Raw genomic sequence first — 12159 nt, 5'->3', positions numbered from 1 at the left:
CACAAAAAAACCACAAATTTTGCAGCCTTATCTGAACTTGGTCGGTTTCCACTGTACTTTGACTTAGTCAAATCTATTTTGAATTATTGGCTTAGACTAGAAAATTTAGACTCATTTCCTTTATTACAAGATGCATACCAGCATTCAAAAACTTTATTTTCTCAGCATAAATCGTCATGGTATGGCTCTCTTCAACAAATTTTAAAAACTCTTCCTAGGTTTGCAAACCTAAATGATGGGGAAAATATTTCAAAAAATACCATCAGGAAAATATTGAAAGAGTCATGCATAAAAATTTGGAAGGATCAACTGACCAAGAATTCAGAAGGGAAGCTCCGCACTTATGTAAAATTTAAGAATAATTATGGTTTCGAAAAATATCTAAATATCATGTCCAATTTTGAACTTAGGAGATCATTAACAAAATTTAGGGTGTCATATCACCATTTGCAGATTGAAATAGGACGATACCAGGGTACTCCTCCACACCTTAGACTATGTCAGCAGTGTAACTCTGGTCATGTTGAAGATGAAGTTCATTTTCTCTTTTATTGCACAAAATATAAGGAAGACAGACACCATTTATATGACATTATTTCGGAATCATGTCACAATTTCATTAACTTAAATTCCCAAGAGAAATTGCTATGGCTGTTGTCTTGTGAGAACTTAACTGTATTAAAAGATTTGTGTATATTCCTGGTTAAACACTGCAAATAGCAGATTTATATGACATGTTTGTTGTTATTTAAAAAAAAAAATAATTATTTGTTAATTGACCGGATTCAGTTTCTCTATTTACTTTGTTCATCTGCTTCTGACACGGGGAGGATTGCTGTTATTGCCTATCGCAATCAACAGTATATCCTAGAGCACCGTCCCTTGGTGTCTCCTGCAGATTAACAAATTTCCATCTTTATAGATAATAATTTAAGTTTGTTCAAACTTTATTATTAATACTTTTTTTTTTTTTTTTTTTTTTTACACTGCTGGACATAAGGAAGGAAGGGGAAAAAAATACTCACGAGTACTTTTAATGTATTTTTGTTATTAATGCTATTTTCATTGTCTATTATAATATCTGTCACGTTATATACTGTACAATGTCTCATGTTTGTTGCTTATACTATCATAATTGTTAATTGTAAATGCCCCCTGTGGGACCATGATTGGAATAATAAATATTTGATTTGATTTGATTTGATTTGATTTATATATGATGCAAGCAATCCTAAATTTTGCACCTACATTAAACTTCGACTGGATATCAGCCTGAAAAAAGGGATCTAAGGACAAACATGTGGTCACTTCTCACTTTTGTCCTTCTTTTCCCCAGATCCCACTTTTTCACCCCTTAATCACACACTTTCCCACGTTTTTACCTCCTATATATCCCACTTACCCACTCTTTTACCCCCTATATCCCCCATCCGAAAAGCGTATCGTCCCCATATATCTATTTAAATAGTTTAAATAGTCTTACATGTATAAAATAGAATAAAACAAAATATAATAATATTATATTTTTCTAAATTTCAGGGCCCATCAAGGGCAAATAAATCCGATACACTGAAATTACACAAAAAAATGACGCAATTGAGTCGCCATTAAGAGTAAGTCTAGATTTTAGTGATTTTATTGATAAAATCTAGAGTTTAGTGATTTTATTGATAATTACATAGAGATGTCAGTACATATTTCGTAAACAACCAGTGTATGTAAGACGTCTTTTCCCCCAATTGTAACCACAATGTAGTCGTCATATGATACACAAGAATGTCAGAGGCTCAAATAGGGTAAATAATTATGAGTATCCTTCAATTGTACCTTTTTTTTTAAATTCAAAATCACTGTATTTTCGCAACAAATAATAAAAAAATGGCTGAATGTATTATTATAAATATTGCCCACACGAGAAAGCTATTTGTACAGCAAATAACAAAATATTTCACTTGTCCTGTAAAACAGAAGGCTGGCTGTGTTTTTCAAAATTAATAGTGGTCAAAATACATTAAAAAAATCACCATAACAAACAAACCAAGTAATATAAGTGAAATTCATGTTTTAGACAAGTCTGAAGTCGGGAATGTCACATAATATACACTGCCCAAAACCTGACTAAATATTATTATATATAAGTTCAATGTTTTAGTGCATGTCTTCTGGGAAAGATAAAAAAAAAAGATCACATACATTGTTCATGGCGGTGTTAGTAGACATTTTTAGTCTTTTACAAATGGAATTTAAAAATATATTTTATGTGTGTCATGTTTTCAAACATAGGCGAATACGTAAGTTATCGTATATTGAATGTTGTGATGCAATGCGAATAATGATAATTTTAACTTTTGTTCCCGGCACTTTAATTTAAGTAAAGTATTTCATTTACCTTTGAGGATAGTACAAAACAAAACAAAACTCTGCTCATGCAAATTTTGCAGGTACAACATTGTTGGGCTAAGTTTGAGTCGAAGTATTTATAAATATTGTGGTGTTAGCCCTGTATAACATCGGACCGGAAAAAACAAATATATCGCTTATATGACCATCGGAGGTTTCCGGAGGTCAACTCGATAGTTAATTAGATGGCGTCAAGACTAAAATACACACGAAAAGAAACTACATATTATCGAGCCCATGCCCTGTAAATTGTTTATTTTAGACTTTTTATAATTTGGATAAATGTTTTACATGGTAATAAATCAAATATGAGAATATGAGTCAAATCGGTGAACATGAATTTGACAGCTAGTGCCCCTTTAAGTCAACACAAATTGAATATATGGGTCCTTCGATATGCTGAAACCAACCGTGTATTTATAGATTTTCGATTTTGTGCCCTGTTACCAAATTGGTTCACATTGAGGTCCATATTTGCCCCAACTGTTCATGGTTTGTGGTCGCATCAAGCTGCGACCTGTCGAGCATTTTATTAACATTGATATAAAAAATAAGGAGATGTGGTTAGATTGCCAATGAGACGCATAACCACTATCATTCATTAATACGATATAAAATTGTTTATAAAGTGTCTTTCTTGTATCCCTTTTTCATTGTACATGTACCTACATGTATAGTAAAATGTATTTAGTTGTACATGTTGTAAGATGTAGGGTTAATTGAGTTATTATTTATTTATTGAACCTCACTCAAGATATGCATCTCCGGCCAAAAAACCTTCACCTTATCAGTAGTTATCTTGTCATAGTTTACAATTGTCTTTTTTGGAGGGTTATTTTGAGAACTAGGTGATGATGTCGATTTAGATCTTGCCATATATAATGTTTGAACATATTTGTTTTTCAATTATTGTTTTGTACATAAATCAGGCCGCTAGTTTTCTCGCTTGATACGTTATACATTTGTCATTTCAGGGACTTTTATAGCTTTCTATGCGGTATGGTTTTCGCTCATTTTTGAAGGCCTTGCGGTGACATATTGTTGTTATCTCAATGTTATTTGGTCTCTGGCAGAGAGTTGTCTCATTGGTCATTATAACACATCTTCTTACTTTTATATGTATTGTATAGACACATGTCTAGTGTTGATGACCATGTTTTCTTCTTGAAATTTGTTGGTTGACACCAGGGCTTCCAAAAAATATTTGAGCCAGCCGGACATATTTTCTTATCCCGATTTTAATCCTTTTAGACTTATTAATGAAAGGCAATCATGGTAATCAGTTGGGCGTCATAAGAATGATTGTCATGTACCGATTATCAGGTTGTCTGCATACTGATATCGTAAAATATCAGCTGCGAGTCACAATATGAAGCTATTTGTCGAGTGAGGGCAGCGACCCAGTTCAAAAGGCTTCATATTGTGTCGAGCAGCTGATATTTTACAATATCAATATGCAGACAACCAGATAAACGGTTTATCGGGTTGTATAAGCGTATTTTGCATGATAGAAACAAGGACGTTAAGCAACCAACAATCAATCAATCATGATAGAAACAAGTGGTTTTTTTTTGTTTCACCAGCAAACCGGAAGACGTCTTGATAAGTTTGGGTCAAACTTTTTAACGTCGGTTCATACATTATGACGTCATTGATATGTCCGGGTCAAAGTTATTAAGGCCGGGTCAATGTATTTGACGTCACAAAACCGTGATATTATCAGATTATTACATGGCATTTTTCATATCAAAAGATATCATGAACGAGGGCCGATAAAGGGTCTGATATGATAAATGACATGTAATTATCTTTTTATCATATACTTCAACAGAAGAAATACAGACAAGAACTATTAATTAAAATTTTGTCTTTCCATGAATTTTTAGATAATAATTTACAGACAACCAAATACAAATGTCTTAACTTTTATTGTTTTTATTGATATTACAAACATTTTATTTATCTTGTCACAACAATTAACATGTTCTTAGTTTGAAATTTGCTCCTCAACTATTTTGTGGAAAGTCTTAAATCACTTGCGGTTTTCCGCACTGTGTTGTCGTTTTCGAACAAATTTCCGGAAATGCACGACGTTGCAAGTGATAAACGTCACGGAAATTAACGGAAAGGCATGTGATAACATTCCGGAAGCAGTCAATAAAGGTTCCTTTATCAGCCCGCTGAGGAAATTCTTTGGAATCTGATAAATAAACCTAGTAATCCTTTCATAGCCTTTTAATATTTTTTAAATGTTATTGAACTGTAAAATTTTAGTAATATTTTATACAAGTATATGATAAGCAATTTTATTTTAAAAGAGCTGAGCAGAGTGATATAGACAGTGGGACGACCGATAAAAAACGATATTAAGCTTCAGACTTATGATATAAATTCAATGTTCCGACGTAAACTGTTAATTGACAGTGCATCATTCGAAGTGTGCAAAATCAGCTAATTACTAAAATATGCCTTAGACTCTTTATTAATGCAAAAGCATGATATCAGAAACTTTACTTTCGTTTTTAAAAGGCACCTTTTCCTAATACCGGATGTTGACTTGACAATGGTAAAACATGGACCAGAGACTTGAGATGGTTAATTTTGGTCAATGTTAGGTTGCTGTCTCATTTATGTACATTTGTACATTGTATACCCCATTTTTAGTTTTTAATCATCTATACATGTACCTTATTTACACTGAAAATATATGTTTGAAAAAAATAAAAAAGTATTATACACCACAAATATTTATTATTTGAAAGTTTTCGGCAAGCAGAACATATCCAATCTACTTTTTGGACACATTTAATTTCACACACTTGAAATGAAACTATACGAACATACAGTTTCGATTGTCGCAACCAATCGGGCACATTCTCTTTATTAAGTTTGCACACCGTCTGACGAGTACAAATAATCAATCCAGCAATCATTTCAGCATGGAAATCAACTTCAGTCCTTACAATAAAGTCACACAAATTCCATTTCACAAACTAAAAGCTGGCATTGTACTCGACATGCCTGATAATAGTACTCAGATGAGACCTTTTTAACACTAATTTTCCATCTTGTCTTTCTAGAATATTTTTTTGTCGAGTGACGTTTCTAGTTTCATAACCCTTTCACAATATGGATATTTTATTTCTATGCAATTTGAACAGCATTGCACCTACATGACTCCTTCGTTCTCTGCTATCAACCAGGAATAAAGAGGCGTTTCATTAATTCTCTGAGATTGTCGTACGCGTGCTGACACAGGGTACTCTTCCGAAAGTTACAAATTAGTTACAAGTCCAATTTCTTTCACTCAACAGATGACCATTTGGTAGTGTAGGATTCTAAGGATTTGTAGGTACTTGTTATTCCATGACGACGTGGTATGTGACGCCGGAGGGTGATCTTACTGTACACCAGGGGCGGATCCAGTCATTTTAAAAAGGAGGGGGGTTCCCAACCCAGGATAAAGGGGGGTTCCAACCATATATCCCCATTCAAATGCATTGATCGTCCAAAAAAAGGGGGGTTCAAACCCCCGGACCCCCCCCCCCCCCCCCCCTTACAAAACAAAGGAAAGCATGCAAAACAAAGAAACTCAAGCTGGGGTGATCTGGTAGTGATGATCCGGCTCAGATCACACCCTGGTAGAACAAAGGAGATGGGATGTTAGCTTTCATGTCATTCAAAGTAATACATGCACTTTAATTAGGTCTTTCCACTTTTCCGTGGAAAGACCTATCGGTTTTGTTCTGATTATTAGGTCTTTCCACTTTTCCGTGGAAAGACCTATTGGTTTTCTTCTGATTATTATTTTTTTTTTTTTTTCTTCCGCCTAATTATTTTCCTTCGCTGTTTTTTTGTTTCGCAAGATGTCGCTTAGATATTTGGAATATGATATCGAACAGTTTATACGCTTTTGAAACTGACACCGCTTAACTGAATACTTTCCCATATAAGAGTTGTCTCCCCGAACACTGTTTTTCTTGTTATCTCTAAGGCTTCGCAACCGTATAAAAAACCAACAAATTTATTTTTCCAAATTGCTCGTTGTATCCTCAGGATGTTCTGTTTTATTTTGACCGAAGCCGTATAGAGATTCTATATGAGAGTTATTCCCCCTTTTGTATTTGATATAAATGAAATGTATTTTTAACTGGAAAACCATAAGTGATAGAGGCCTAGGGTCTTTTGATTTGAGGTCCTTGGTCCAAAAAAATGAAAATGAGGTCAAGGTCAAAGGTCAAGGTCATGATCAAAATTTTGATTTTAGCTTGTTATCACTAATTTTCAGAAATCTTATAAGATATCGACAACATATTTTTTACAGAATTGATAGTTGCGACATGTCGTAACATGTAAATTTGAGTTGAAAGGGTACGGAGACATTTAATGGGAGTTTTCTCCCCTAGTATATCTAAAATTACACGTATGGTGATATAACTCATTTATCATATATAATTAAGACCTAGAGTCTTTTGATTTGAGTTCCTTGGTTTATGATCTTGAAATTGAGCTCAAGGTCAAAGTTAAATTTAACGTTCTAGATTTTGACCTTTGCTTTTACCTCATATGTATACATGATAAAGACATGGGACTAGTGGCATTAGGTTGCAAGCAATGTGACCTTGAAAAAGCCAACCGGAAGTGACCTTTTGTAAACCGGAAGTAGCTATTTTTTGTACTAAATTAATGTAAAAGTATATAGAACCATATATTTTTGGAATCAGTGTCAACTAAACTATCAAACAATACCGAAAGTAACATCTTTTAAACCGGAAGTAAAACATTATCTCCCTTATTTATATTTTTTTGTATAGAAACCATATGTTTTTGGAATCAGCGTTCAATAAGCTGTCATTTGACGCTGAAATTGACATTCAAAACCAAATTTAAATATTTTCATATCAAAATAGATCCTTACTGGTGGAAAGACCTTCAATTGTTCTCTGAACAATTGGTTTTTAATTATTATTATTTTTTTTCTTCCGCCTAATTTTTTTTCCTTCGCTGTTTTTTTGTTTCGCAAGATGTCGCTTAGACATATGGTATATGATATCGAACAGTTAATATGCTTTTTAAACTGACACCGCGTAACCAAAAACTTTTCCATGTAAGAGTTACCTCCCCGAACACTGTTGTTCTTGTTATTACTTATACGTCGCAACCGCATAAGAAACCGACTAATTTATTTTACCAAATTGCTCGTTATATCCTCAGGATGATTTAATTAATTTTGACCGAACCTATCCGGAGACTCCATATGAGAGTTATTTCCCCTTATGCATTTGATATAAGTCATGTGCATTTGTTACTGAAAAACCATAACTTATAGAGACCTGAGGTCTTTTGTTTTGAGGTCCTCGGTCCAAAAAAGGAAATAAGGCCAAGGTCAAAGGTCAAGGTCATATTCTTAATTTTGATTTTGGCTTGTTATCACTTATTTTCAGAGATTGTATAAGATATCGACAAAATATTTTTACAGAATTGTTAGTTGCGACATGTCGTAACACGTAAATTTTAGTTGAAAGGGTACGTAGACATTTAATGGGAGTTTTCGCCCCTTTTATATCTAATATTAGCTGCATGGTAATATAACTCATTAACAATATATAGTAGAGACCTAGAGTGTTTTGATTTGAGGCCCTTGTTTCATGACCTTGAAATTGGGGTCAAGGTCAAAGTTTGATTTGACATTCAAGATTTTGACCTTTGCTTTAACTTTTTATGTATGCCTGATAAAGCTATGGTACTTTGTGCATTAGGTTGCAAGCCATATGATCTTGAAAAAATCAACCGGAAAGGACCTTTTGTAAACCGGAAGTAGCTATTTCTTGTCCATATTTAATGTAAAAGTACATAGAACCATATATTTTTGGAATCAGTGTCAGGTAAACTATCAAATGATACCGGAAGTGCTTTTTTCAAACCGGAAGTAACAAATTATCTCCCTTATTTCACACAAAAATGTATAGAAACCATATATTTTTAAATTCAGCGTATAATAAGCTCTCATTTGGCACCGAAAATTACATTTCTAACCGAGTTTTAATATTTTTCACATCAAAATATATCGTTTCGGGTGGAAAGACCTTCAATTGTTCCCTGAACAATTGGTTTTTAATTTATCTCAGTATTGTGCCTCATTATTTCAAACCAGGTAAAAATCGATATATGAATGTCACAGGTAAACTTGTAAACAAAGTGTATCCGTAAAAAGCCTTGATAACAGTCCACAATTTTCAGTTATTTTCTGATCACTCAAGACCTTTAGAAATAATGGCGCAGCTCCCTGAGGAGTTTTTCATCAGTACTAGCATTACAATGTAACTGTTTAAATTTCGATATATTATACTCGCTATATACATGATATAGTATAATATATCAGTCTCGAGATATCAGTGACCGCTGTGGATAGTAAACTTGGAATTGATAGTAAATAGCAAATACAAGTTATTGCGTAAACGACCTCCATAGTCTTTCGGAACACCGGAAGTCTTTTTCGGAATACATCTGTTCTTTTCTACGACCACCTGCGTATTTAATTGATCTAATGAATATTCATTACCGTTATACCGTTGTTGAAGAGATAAGACTATATAAACAAGTCTAAATTGAAAACAACGTTCAAACCTATGGTTGCGTTGGATAAAAACCGCAATTTTTATACGTGTGCATACAAAACAAATTTCTTGGTAGAGGGGTCTAAATACAGCACAAACAACATTTTTCAAAAGACCAAAAAAGTGAAAAAGTATATTTTAACAAAAGGCATTTGACTAGCAGGTCGAACAACGGATGTTCTTAAACCCTGCTGACTGTTATGGCGATTGCCAAATAAACGGATCACAGATGTAACAAAATGGATCTTAATTATCAATTTAATACCAAACAGAAAACAATAAACTTGCGGAAAAGATGGTATACCGCAAACATGAGGTGCAAAAATTTGTACACCATATCCGGATTTCGACAATTAATGTCTCTTCAGTGATGTTAGGAATCGAAACGGTATTTGGAAGGCCATACAATTTACCACAATTTGGGATAGACTCTTGAATTTTGAAGAGTCGAAATAGGATAAACAGATCATATAAACCCGAAGGCAAATATAATGCAAGCCCAAACGGAAAAAAATAACAAGTCTAAATTGAAAACAACGTTCAAACCTATGATATCGAGACTATATATATATATATTTGATATCCTCTGGGACTATTATACTAATATATTTTGTCACAGATATCCTACATCAGTAATTAATTGAAAGAAGATGATGTGTGAAGTTTTCTGAAGCACAAGCTGTGCTCCAATATGGGATAAGATTTTAAGCGAAAAATTTTTAGCTAAATAAAAAAAAAGAGCGCAGTCCATGTAAGCAGCGTTTAAATTCTTAACGCAATAAAGTACGGCCATACGGTTGCCTGTAATTGCTCACCTCCACTTCATTTTAACTCTAGTGGATAGTTGTCTCTTTGGTAATCATACCATATGTCCATATTTTTTATCAATCTTATATGAAAGCAATGCCAGTTAACCTATGCAATTAAGACGAAATTGAAAAGGCACTTTTTTGGTGTGTTAAATCAGTGAAATATAATACAGTATTATAAGTGTCTGGCCAATTAAATGCAAAATTATGTCATATCAAAACAGTTGATTGATGAATACGCGTTTGACTAAGTCCTTAAAATTATTCTATAGATCTATATAAAACGATTCATGAACACCGAATTTCGAATTCTTTAAAACTTATGGTCATTGCGATAAGCAAAAATGGGGTTTGATATATTCCTCAATGTTTGCCATCAAAAACTATTGTAAATTACTACCGGTATTTTGTTTTTGAGAAAAGATTAGCAATATTGTTTACGTACTTATTTAGTGATGATTATCTTATCAAGTCAGAGATCCGTTTGTCTTCTCTTTTGTTTTTTTTTTGGGGGGGGGAAGGGTAGGGGAGGGAAGAGGGGTGAGTTTTCAAAGGGACACTGTCCTGTGTCGACAACCCTCTCCAAAAAATATAGCCTAAGTTATAAATAAGAAATGAATGCTTCTTTTAGCAATTTGATAGGGTTGTAAAAGTGTTGATCGTGTACACATTTATAGAAAGAAGCGCATTCTTTTGTTTTTGTCATGTGAAACCCCTTCCCAAATAAAGCTAGTTAAAACATAATGTAGCAGATGCACAGCTTTGTGTCTTATAAGTCTTATAGATGAAGTTTTGGGAATTCCGTAATTCATTTACAAGGAGTTGCGGCAATCTGTATTCCTAAGTCAAGTTAGAGGATCTAGTTGACAGAGTCCCAGAGCGTGTTTGGCGAAAAATTAGGACGATACGTTATAAGCAAAATAAAAACACACATAAAAAACCCAGCTTAGTACAAATTAGTTTTTTTTTTAAAATGAAAATCAATATCCGTATTCATCGGACAGGCGATTGCAAAAATAACATTTTTTTTTAAATTGCGTACTGAACTACATGTATACTGCATTGGCCTTTTCATTCCTGCTTCCTTATCAGTTTCTATCACACAGCCGTATAAAAACAACAAAGCTACAGCTTCTTTTTATTTGGGATAATTTACAAAAGGACAAGCTAGAAATAAAAAAGTGAGATTCGTTTGAAAAAGTATAAAGTTCCGGTTTCAAACTGTTTCACTCCAAAAGCTTGGATTGAGTTTGTGGCCCGTGCATGGTATTTATAAATCAATAAAAAAAATCGTGAATATGATAGCCAATGACCAAACAACAAAACAAAAGCAATATTAAAAAAAGAAAACTTTAATGTAATTATCTATAATTATTTCGGCGAGGAAAAATCAAAAATTTGCTTCCGCAATTTGCAGATTTAACATTGTTGTTATGATATTTAGAGTAGTTATATGTATATAAACCATTAATATTAATATATATATATATTTATAAACCAGTTTGATACGTTTTCAAAAAAAAATGGTTTTAGTTTGGGATTATCAAAAAAGAATGCAGCTTAGAATTTTTAACTATTTTCAAACTGGCTACAAAAACAAATAATGATCATGATTAATTGATTAAATTTCTTCACATTTGCATTTGAACTTTTAAATTAGCCTGAAAACTTACTCTTATCTAAAAATAAAACAGCACCTTAGAATGGAACATCCAGTAGGTGACTTAGCATGTTGTCTATCGGGAGAGCGGAGATACAAAAAATGATTCCTTTAACAAGAATATTTCACCCCACATTGAACAGTAGTTACATGAACAATCAATGTCAGTTTCTAATTCTTATACAACAAAAATAATGTAAAACAATGCATCTTTATTAAACAGTTATTTGATATTTAATGGAAAACAAGCATTTAGGTTTACGATTGCATTTCTTTTTTTAAAGAAAGCAACTTGTTTGTAGTATATTTATGTTCGTATTAGGCAGAAAAAACGCGAAAATAATTGAAATTAATGGGAAAAAAAAAAAACGGATTTTGGAAAAAAGGGGAGGGCTAAAAAAAATTGTCTTGTTCCCAAGTACATATGTAAAATATAACAACTATTTTTATAACACTCATTAGTGTGTTAAAGTTACATACTAATAAGTGTCTATAAATAGCAACAAATAACAAGTGTGGATTAATCAGTACAAACCTTAATACAATTAAAAACCAATTGTTCAAAGAACAATTGAAGGTCTTTCCATATCAATTTTCTAAATAATTGATAGGAAGCTACTTCTGGTTTACTCAAAGTTATTAATAGCGTCAAAGTATAGATTTCTTCATACTG

General features: G+C 32.9%; 1 protein-coding gene across 1 annotated transcript in view; it reads left to right on the top strand.

Moving 5' to 3' along the window:
• Positions 1–2202: 2202 nt before the first annotated feature.
• Positions 2203–12159, top strand: part of LOC127711838 (uncharacterized) — a 78911-nt gene continuing 68954 nt past the window's right edge. The window contains exon 1 of the mRNA XM_052217998.1: positions 2203–2291. The gene's annotated coding sequence lies outside the window, so the exon portion shown is untranslated. The remainder of the gene's footprint in view (positions 2292–12159) is intronic.

Source organism: Mytilus californianus, unplaced genomic scaffold (assembly GCF_021869535.1).
Source record: "Mytilus californianus isolate M0D057914Y unplaced genomic scaffold, xbMytCali1.0.p SCAF_8, whole genome shotgun sequence".
NCBI classification, from domain to species: domain Eukaryota; kingdom Metazoa; phylum Mollusca; class Bivalvia; order Mytilida; family Mytilidae; genus Mytilus; species Mytilus californianus.
This window is presented reverse-complemented; position numbering and strand designations above follow the sequence as displayed.